We start from the raw sequence: 11,251 nt of genomic DNA, 5'->3' as shown, positions 1-11,251 counted from the left end.
GCAGGGTGAACCTCACTATATAATTTTTAAATGAGACTTCTGCAGCCACAAAAATCAACCAGAGATATTTTATCATTTCTTTGTGTTGTTATACCCAGCATGTCAATCATAGTGATTGCCTACTTATATCGTACTTAAGAAGGGGCAACCTCAGCAGCCTCACTTTCTCTCAGCAAGAGTTAGCAGTCAGCCAGAGGGCAGTCAACCCTCTGTTCCTTGCTAGCCTAAGATACATGCACAAGATTTGCTATTTAGCCAATTCAGTATTGGATCCCAAACTAGGTGGAGCCATTACTACAATCCTATACTACTAAAAACGTTTTCCCTTATTAAGTCAGAACAGTCATATCTAAGCTAATACAAATCTCTACTCTTTTTTTTCATATTTTGAATAATACATGAATATGGTTCAAAATTTAAGAGATTGTAAAAAGTGTGTATCCCTTTCTCTCCTACACAGGACTATTCAGTTCTCCACCAAAGGCAACATTGTTGCTAATTTCTAAATAGCCTTCCAGAAATTTTCTATTAATATATAGATATGTATAATATGTTACAAGCTAGAAAATTGAATGATCCTCAATGTTTTCCTTTCCTTCGACCTAACCCATCTAGTTAATTCCAAAGTCTTAAATTCAATTTGAAAAATCTTGTGACTATTATCCTTTTCCATCTATATTATTGTGTCAGCATCTGCTTATCTCCCTGACTCTACTATAATCTCTCATTTTCACCTAACTGCCAGAGTAATCTTTTCTATTCTTTTTGTTGAACATATTAAGAAATATGATACATATGTGTATAATATAAATATAGTATACTGACTGTCTTAGTCTGTTCTGCCTGCTATAACAAATTATGGTGGGTTACTTATGAACAACAGAAACGTATTGCTCAGAGTTCTGGAGGCTAAAAATTTCAAGATAAAGGACAAATCATATTCAATGTCTGGTAAGGGTTCATACCTCACAGATGGTTACTTTTTTGTCCTCTCATGATAGTGGGATAAAATAAACTACCTTTCCTCAAACCTCTTTTAAAAGGTCACTAAACCCATTCATGAATGTTCTGCCCACAGTGGGTATTAGGTTTCAACATATGAATTGTTGGGGGGATGCCAACATTCAGACTGTAGCACATACAAATGGCATACAGTAATTACATGTGCATTTTGTATAATAAAATAGGATATTTCCTTGGCTACCACCCAGCTTAAGTCATAGAACACGACTTTGGAAATGAGTACCAGCCCTTGGGAAACCTATTTTTCCCCCATTTTTTGCTCACATTTTAATGCTCTGTTTTTAGGTGTATACACATTACGGATTTGTATGTAAGACATTTGTATGCAAGACATTTGTATGTCTTGGATAAATGACATCTTTGTCATTATATTCTGCTCCTCTTTATTTCTCTGATAATTTTCCTTGCTTTGAAGTCTCTTCCATCTGAAATTAATTTAGTTATTCTTGCTTTCTTTTAATAATAGCATGGTGTATCTTTCTCTATCCATGTATTTTCAATCTGTGTCTTCATATTTATAATTGGGTTTCTTTTTTTTTAAAGAGGGGAGAGAGAGAGAGAGAGAGAGAGAGAGAGAGAGAGAGAGAGAGAGAGAAAGAGAGAGAGAGAGAGAGAATTGTTTAATATTTATTTTTTAGTTTTCGGCGGACACATCTTTGTGGTGCTGAGGATCGAACCAGGGCCCCGCATGCATGCCAGGCGAGCGTGCTACTGCTTGAGCCACATCCCCAGCCCCTATAATTGGGTTTCTTGCAGACAATATATACCTGGAAATTAGTTTTGATTCACTCTTTTAACAGGTGAATTTAGATCTGTCTTTTTTTTTTTTTTATGAGGGAGTGGCAAGCCTTTCTCAGAAAGGCCGTTAGACAGAAAAGCAAAACTTTTTCTTAAGATGCTGGCTATCATTTAAGGTGGCCGTCCTGATGCTAAGCAAGGACCCTACAATTAGTTGATAAGGAAATCAGTAAGAAGTGACAACTATTTTAAGGTGTAAGGTGCTTGCTTAGCCTCTGGGTGGCCATCCTAAGTCACAGCCACCATTTTCCTGCCCAAGGGCATATTACAGCGCCCTCATACAGCCCCACCTTTAACCACTGCGTTCTTTCCCACTCAGGGGTGCATCAACCCCACCCTTAATCACCCACCTGAGGACCCACCCCCTGAGCCTCCCCCATAAAAGCCCCAGAACTCAAGCCTGAGTTGCCTCTGTGTTTTAAACTCTCTGTTGTGAACCTCTACCTGGTCTAGATCTGTCTTTTAATGGGTGAATTTAGATCACTGATACTCAAAAGCAGTCATTGATAATTTTGGATTAATTTCTACCATATTTGTTACTGTTTTCTATTTGTTTCCTTTGTTCTTTGTTCCTATCTTCATCTTCCACTCTTCTTCTGCTTGTTACAGTTGTAATTAACACTATTTTTACCTGTTATTCTATTTTCCCTCCTTCCCTATTTGTGATCTCTTCAAAATTCCTGTCTTCCTTCTTTCTCTCCACACCAGACTAATCACTTTTCTACATGTTAGATTCCCCATTATCTTGAAATCAATAAATTAAGTGTATAGCTTTTTATCATTTTGAAATTTTATGAAGTATACTATGTCTTTGTGACCTGCCCTCTCAGTTCAAAATTGTTTTGGTATATATTCATGTAGTAGTGACCATCCTTTCTTCAGACATTCTTCTCATTATGCACATTTGAATTGTTTGCAATTTTTAGTCTATTCCTAATAATACTCCTATAAACATTCTTGTATATACATCTTTTTAAAAAATATTTAATTTTTAATTATAGGTGGACACAGACAGTGTCTTATTTTACTTTATGTGGTGCTGAGGATCAAACCTAGCACCTCATGCATGCCAGCCGAGTACTTTACCTCTGAGCCACAACCCCAGCCCAATATTTTTGTATATACATCTTGATGCACATATACAGGAGTCCAAAGGTTATACTTGAAGCAGAGGACATTTGGATTGTAGAATATGTACATCTTCAAGTATGCTGACTAATATCAACTTGTGCTCCAAAATGGTACACTAACTTACATTTCTACCAACAGTACATGAGAATTCCAGTCTTCTGTTTTCTTGCCAACACTTCAGATTTAAAGTTTTTGTCAAGGGGAATCCAACATGGCGGCCGGCGAAGAAGCAGCGATTCCAATGTCTCCACTTTAACGGGATCAGAAGGACCCATTGGAACAGCCGCAGCCTACCTATGGAGGAACTTCTAGAAAAATTCCCTTAAGAGGAGAGCAGCCGAGAACTGGTAGGTTTATTGGAAGTGATAGTTTGTCCCAGAGAAGTGGATCTTGGCTGGCCACGCGGGCACAGAGGTACAGTCCTGCAGCCATCAGCCGCTCCTGCAAGCGGCTCTCCCGGGAGGCCCACCCGCCTGGCTCTTAACCACGCGGCCGCAGCTACCTGGCTCTACAGGCGGGTAGACCACATCAATAGACTTAAAAATAAGAACCATATGATCATCTCGATAGATGCAGAAAAAGCATTCGACAAAGTACAGCATCCCTTTATGTTCAAAACTCTAGAAAAATTAGGGATAACAGGATCATACCTCAACATTGTAAAAGCAATCTATGATAAGCCACAGGCCAGCATCATTCTGAATGGAGAAAAATTGAAGGCATTCCCTCTAAGATCTGGAACAAGACAGGGATGCCCTCTCTCACCACTTCTGTTCAACATAGTTCTCGAAACACTGGCCAGAGCAATTAGACGAAAGAAATTAAAGGCATAAAAATAGGAAAAGAAGAACTTAAATTATCACTATTTGCAGATGACATGATTCTATACCTAGCAGACCCAAAGGATCTACAAAGAAACTATTAGAGCTAATAAATGAATTCAGCAAAGTGGCAGGATATAAGATCAACACGCATAAATCAAATGCATTCCTGTATATCAGCGACAGATCCTCTGAAACTACTCCATTCACAATATCCCCCAAAAAAATAAAATACTTGGGAATCAACCTAACAAAAGAGGTGAAAGATTTATACAATGAAAATTACAGAACCCTAAAGAAAGATATAGAAGAAGACCTTAGAAGATGGAAAAATATACCCTGTTCATGGATAGGCAGAACATCATCATTAAAATGGCGATATTACCAAAAGTTCTTTATAAGTTCAATGCAATGCCAATCAAAATCCCAACAGCATTTCTTGTAGAAATAGATAAAACAATCATGAAATTCATATGGAATAATAAAAGACCCAGAATAGCAAAAACAATGCTAAGCAGGAAGAGCGAAACAGGCGGTATAGCGATACCAGACTTCAAATTATACTACAGAGCAATAGTAACAAAAACAGCGTGGTACTGGTACCAGAGCAGGTGGGTGGACCAATGGTACAGAATAGAGGACACAGTAACCAATCCACAAAACTACAACTATCTTATATTTGATAAAGGGGCTAAAAGCATGCAATGGAGGAAGGATAGCATCTTCAACAAATGGTGCTGGGAAAACTGGAAATCCATTTGCATCAAAATGAAACTGAATCCCTTTCTCTCACCATGCACAAAAGTTAACTCAAAATGGATCAAGGAGCTTGATATTAAATCAGAGACACAGCGTCTGATAGAAGAAAAAGTTAGCTATGATCTACATACTGTGGGGTCGGGCTCCAAATTCCTCAATAGGACACCCATAGCGCAAGAGTTAACAACTAGAATCAACAAATGGGACTTACTCAAACTAAAAAGTTTTTTCTCAGCAAAAGAAACAATAAGAGAGATAAACAGGGAGCCTACATCCTGGGAACAAATCTTTACTCCACACACTTCAGATAGAGCCCTAATAACCAGAGTATACAAAGAACTCAAAAAATTAGACAATAAGATAACAAATAACCCAATCAACAAATGGGCCAAGGACCTGAACAGACACTTCTCAGAGGAGGACATACAATCAATCAATAAGTACATGAAAAAATGTTCACCATCGCTAGCAGTCAGAGAAATGCAAATCAAAACTACCCTAAGATACCATCTCACTCCAGTAAGATTGGCAGCCATCATGAAGTCCAACAACAACAAGTGCTGGAGAGGATGCGGGGAAAAGGGTACACTTGTTCATTGTTGGTGGGACTGCAAATTGGTGCAGCCAATTTGGAAAGCAGTATGGAGATTTCTTGGAAAGCTGGGAATGGAACCACCAATTGACCCAGCTATTCCCCTTCTCGGTCTATTCCCTAAAGACCTAATAAGAGCATGCTACAGGGACACTGCTATATCGATGTTCATAGCAGCACAATTCACGATAGCAAGATTGTGGAACCAATCTAGATGCCCTTCAATAGATGAATGGATAAAAAAATGTGGCATTTATACACAATGGAGTATTACTCTGCATTAAGAAACGACAAAATCATAGAATTTGGAGGGAAATGGATGGCATTAGAGCAGATTATGTGAAGCTAGCCAATCCTTAAAAAACAAATGCCAAATGACTTCTTTGATATAAGGGGAGTAACTAAGGACAGAGTTGAGACAAAGAGCAGGAGAAGAAGATTAACATTAAATAGGGATGAGAGGTGGGAGGGAAAGGGAGAGAGAGGGAAATTGTAGGGAAAGGGAAGGTGATCCTCAGGGTTATACAAAATTACATACAAGAGGAAGTGAGGGGTAAGGGAAGAATATTACAAGTGGAATAAATGTTTTACAGTAGAGGTGGTCGAGAGAGAAGAGGGGAGGGGAGGGGAGGGGAGGGGGGATAGTAGAGGATAGGATAGAGAGCAGAATTCATCAGACACTAGAATGGCAATGTGTAAATCAATGGAAATGTAACTGATGTAACTGATGTGATTCAGCAATCTATATACGGGGTAAAAATGGAAGTTCATAACCCTTTTGAATCAAATTGTGAAATATGATATATCAAGAAAGATGTAATGTTTTGAATGACCAACAATAAATAAATAAATAAATAAATAAATAAATAAATAAATAAATAAAGTTTTTGCCAAACTCTGGGACAGTAATATGGTATTTCACTGAGATTTTCACTTGCATTTCCATGATGTGATCAAGAATCTTTTTTATTTAACTAAAAGGTTGACAGTTTTATTTTCACATTTCACAATATAAATGAAAGCTACACACTTTTGGTTCTATTTCTCTGTTCCAAAATTATGTTTTTTTTGATAGGAAGAAGGCGCAAGTTTTCCTTTTCATGCAATTAGAAAATGCCCAGAGTCACAGCACTAAGATCTCCTGGTGAAGTAGAACAAGTAATATAAAACTGATCTGAGGAAGCCTCCCTTGATTCCCAGCATCACTGGAGAGGAGGAAGAGGAGGAGGAGAACCTCTCCACTAGTTAGGCCAGTTACCCTAATCTGGTCATTCATTACACATTGTACACACATATTGAAATATGGCACCATACCCTATAAATATGTATATTGTATACACATTTACTATATGTCAATTTAAAATAAAATAAATTTTTAAAAAAGAGACCTCCTCTCTGTTCTTGTCTGCGCAAATCATTCCTTGTCTAATGGGCATCATTGTGGATTAGGCTCAAAGATTCATCCTGCCCTGGCATCACTAGCATGTGGCCTCCCATGGGTGGCTCATTCCAGGAGCAGGCTCCACTGGCATCATCCCAGGAGGAGGAGGAGCCATCATTGGCATCAGGAAAAGTTATGACATCATCAAGGTGAGGAGGACCTGGGAGACTGGGGGTAGGTGGGGTCACAGGCCAAACAGGAGGAGGAGCTATCTTTCCTTGATGAAATACAGTCACTGTCTGTTTGTCCATCAGATTCTGAGCCTGGTCTTCCACCCATTTCTAATAGTAATCTTTCACATTCTTTTTGGATTTCCTACCACTGTGGTGTCTTTCTCCAGACAGAGAGTCATAGGTGAGGTGGGTCTTACAATAGTCACAGTAAAACTTGGGCATGTTGCTCTGCAGGTTGTTTGCCAATGTGTTCTATACTACCCAGAAATGACAGTCAAGCATCCTTCTACAACTCTAGTGTAGTATCCCTGCTGCCTCCTACAGTATTTACTTGTACAATCTTTAATATCATTAATTTCTATTATGATTTCTTCTTTAAATTGTGGATTGATTTCCAAATGTATAGTACTTTAAAAGCAGCTTTTTGTTATTGATTTCTGACTTAAAATTATCGATGTCAGTGAATGTTTTCTATCTGGTACTCATTCTTTGAAAACTTTAAAGTTTTCTGTGGACAAATAGATGGTCAATTTTCATACACATCCATGTCTACTTGAAAAGAATTTGTATTCCCTAATAATGGAAATTTACCATGCACTTACAGCAGGAAAGGGGAAGCGAGAACAGGAAGAAAATTAACTTCTTTGGTCTCATAACATTGTCTAGCCACAGCCTTTCAATTTTCTTATATTTTGCAGGTAGTAGCTAATCTGAAGATTAATATTACACTCATCAGCCTTTGTCTACGCTGATTGGCTATGTACCAGATGACATTCGCATTTAAATATAGTCTTTCCAGTCACTTTAATGTTTCCCAGTATTTCTAACTACCATCTCCCCACTTCCCTCAATTTAAAGGAAAGAACTCTTCTTTTTCTACTCAAAGGCTAATTCTCCAACTATGTCTTTAATTTCTTTTTCCTGGCTGCTAATGTAAGACCTTGACCTTGCCTATTGTTAATTCTCTCCTCCTGTCTTCAGTCTCACCATTTGTATTGACTTCTGTTCAGCCTACAAACCGACCAATCCAATTATCCACTACTCTAAAAATTTCTCTCCAAGGGAGTGCCGCTTTTCTCTGAAAACAACAGAGGGCCCTTCCCCCAGAATCTGCCCTTCCATGAGAAATTTGTCTTAATGATTTCAGTACTGGGGAGCCACTTAGGGAAGACTCCTCAGGGATCACACTGCAAGTTCTCCCTTGACCTTGGAAGAGAGAGGGTAATTTTTCTGAGTTCCAAGGCAATTCACTGGCAACTTTCTCCTTAGAGAGAAAAAAAAATACTTCTGACAGAGCACCCTGAAAATTCATCTCCACCATTTCAGTAATTTTGTGGAATTTGTGAAACAGCAAAAAGGAATAGAAAGAACTAGAACATTAGAAATCTAGGTGGTGGCCATCTCTGTGGTAAAGACAAAAAAGGTTACTGAAACATTCCTTCTAGTTGGAATATTAGTTCTGGTAGAAGAAAATAAGCAATTGCCAGAAAATTCCATGAGGACTTTCCTACTGCTTAACCTTGATTTTTGCATCAGAGGATTTTTTTTCATATTTTTTTTAGTTGTAGATGGATACAATATCTTTATTCAATTATTTTTATGTGGTGCTAAGGATCAAATCCAATACCTCACACATGCGAAGCAAGTGCGCTACCACTGAGCAACAACCCCAGCTCTGCATCAGAGGATTTTATCATGTTTCTCTCTGAACTGGACCCAGGCTGCAGACATCCTGTACACTACTGGTTGGTATTTTGTCAACTCGCACAAGATTTAGAATGGGCTGCTATCTCTCCAGCTACCCCTATCTTGCTGTCCTCAAAAAACAAAAAATAAAAAATAAATACAGGAGTTCTCTATTGATAAGAATTTTGCTATTAACTTTAGGGAAATTAAAGGAGAAATACCAAAGGAAGAAATGATAACAGTGTTACAAAGATTAAGTAATCAAACTTATAGAACTTTCAAAAGAAGTAATCAAACTTAATGGAACTTTCTGAGTCTACTGTTGAGATGGAAACCTGGATGGAATTTTAGAGGATTCTTGCTTCTTTAGAGAATGCACTAAACTTCTGCCTCCTTTGTGCTTTTATCTGAGGAGGAAATGTGCTGAACCCTCCCATATAATGCTCTTTCCAAAATATTCAATCAGTGCAGAATAACAACTGATACTCTTTCTATTATACTATACCTTCACATCTTTCAAAAATAATCAACTCAGGGCTGGGGTTATAGCTCAGCAATAGAGTGCTCACCTAGCATGTTTGGGGCCCTGGGTCCGATCCTCAGCACCACATAAAAATTAATAAAATAAAGGTATTGTGTCCAACTACAACTAAAAAATAAAATAAAACAAAATAATCAACTCATACTAATATTTGATAGCCTGGCATTAAACAGCCAGCAAAGATGATGATGAAAGGACAATGAGCACATCCAAGCAAAACCTTCTTTTCACCAATTATCTATGTAAGTGCTGTATGTTTAGTACTTCTGCAGCCTCTTGGCCAAGTTCTGTCAACTATATCCAACATAACAGCCATGGTGCTGGAAGTGGTGGTACAAGCCTATAATGCCAACAATTTGGAAGGCTAAGGCAGGAGGACTGTAAATCTGAGGCCAGCATCAGCAACTTAGTGAGACCCATCTCAAAAAGGGAAGGGGGCAGACTGAGGATCTAGGTCAGTGGTAGAGCCCCTCTGGGTTTAATCCCCAGCACTATAAAAAACTAAAAAACAAAAACAAACAAACAAAAAACCCTCAAAACAGAGATTTAGTTTTGGTGTCCCACTGTCTGGATCTGCAATACTGAAAAATGGTTCTGCTACTTACTAGTTGTACGACCTTGAGCAAGTTATCTCTTCATTTCTTTATTTGTTACAATGGGGTATTCTAAATATTAGATGAATAAATATATGCAAAGCCCTAAGAGCAGTCAGTGTCTGCATGCAGTAAGCACTAAAGAGTGTTTAATATTACTTTAATTTACATCTGTATTAGCTTTATTTTGTAACTATATTTTCTGAAAGTCATTTTTAATCCCAAAAGCTTTGATCTCTAATTGGATATATTACAGGTGGCAAAAGAAAAAGGAACATTTTTATTTAAAAGGCCTCTGAGTTTTGTGTTGAATAAATGTTCATTATCAAATAGACTAGATTTAAATTTGCTTTACCTTCAAATTAAATAAACTCTACTCCATGTACAACAAGAAAAGCATAATGTTTACCTTCTGGAATTGCTTAGCTTAAACATTAATATCTACCGTAGGAAGGACCAAAATACCTACAATAGTTCTCTTACAACCAAAACTGAACACAGGCATCTCTTTCTTGAGATGAATTGATTGATTGATTGATTGATTGATTGAGGTTCCAGGACTAGACCCCAAGACCTCACACATTCTAAACCTGAGTTCTACCACTGAGCTACTTTCCCAGCACTTAAGAACCTTTTTAATGATTTTTGGACAAACAATTCTAAATATATTTCACTCTAGGACGTTATCAATAATTTCCTATTTGTGTAAAGCTTGGCGGCTCACATCTGTAATACTAGCTACTTGGGAGACTGAGGCAGGATAATCTCAGGTTCAAGGCCAGCCTGATCAACATAGTTAGACACTGTCTTAAAATTTAAAAAATGAAAAGGGGTAAGTATTAAGCTCAGTGGTGGAGCATCCCTGGATTTCCAAGTACTAATTCTAAGTACCACAAATAATAATGATAATAATAATACCTTCCTAGTTGCAAAATCCATTGGTGGCTTCTCAGTTGTTATTCTTCTTGGTAAAGCTTCAATAGCATTTGATGATATTTACCCATTCCTCACCAACTCTATCCTTGATTCCAAACTGAATTCCACTTTGATTAATCTCTACCTCCCCACCTAAAACTGTCTTGTTCTCAATACCTGAGAATTTGTTAAACATTTAAAGCTCAATATCCTGGAACATGCTGCTTCCTACAAGGCATTTATAACACAGAGAATGAGGGCTGTGCTTAATGCTTGTCACATAAAAGCTATGCAACACATACTTGTAAGAATGAATGAATGAAAAGAACTAGGTCTACTCCTAGATGGTATTTAATTCTAGCAGACAGTATATAACAAAGAACTAAAGTCCAGTTTGACTTACATAGTGCATTAGAAATTCAAAGAAGACTGAAGCAGAGACTGGAGAGATTGGAAAGGTCTCACCAAGAAAGCCATATGGAGAAATGTGAAGCACCTGGAAATGCAGAAGGAAAGGAGAAAACAGCCCAAAACAGAGGAATAACAAAAACAAAATCCTGGAGGCAGGAAGGATAATGACATTTTCTAGGGCATATAAGAAACAATGATAGAAGAGAAAATTCTGTGCAGGCCATAATGAGGGTAAGTAATGAGGTTTTCAAGAGCCAGGTGCAGGAATACCAACTTGATTCAGTAGTCACTGAGGTCATTGAAAGCTATGTATTTGGCATCAGTGCTAGGATAAACTGAAGAGAGGAAAATTTAGAGATGGTGCCAC

This window comes from Ictidomys tridecemlineatus, chromosome 11, assembly GCF_052094955.1.
Source record: "Ictidomys tridecemlineatus isolate mIctTri1 chromosome 11, mIctTri1.hap1, whole genome shotgun sequence".
In the NCBI taxonomy this organism is placed as follows: Eukaryota; Metazoa; Chordata; class Mammalia; order Rodentia; family Sciuridae; genus Ictidomys; species Ictidomys tridecemlineatus.
This window is presented reverse-complemented; position numbering follows the sequence as displayed.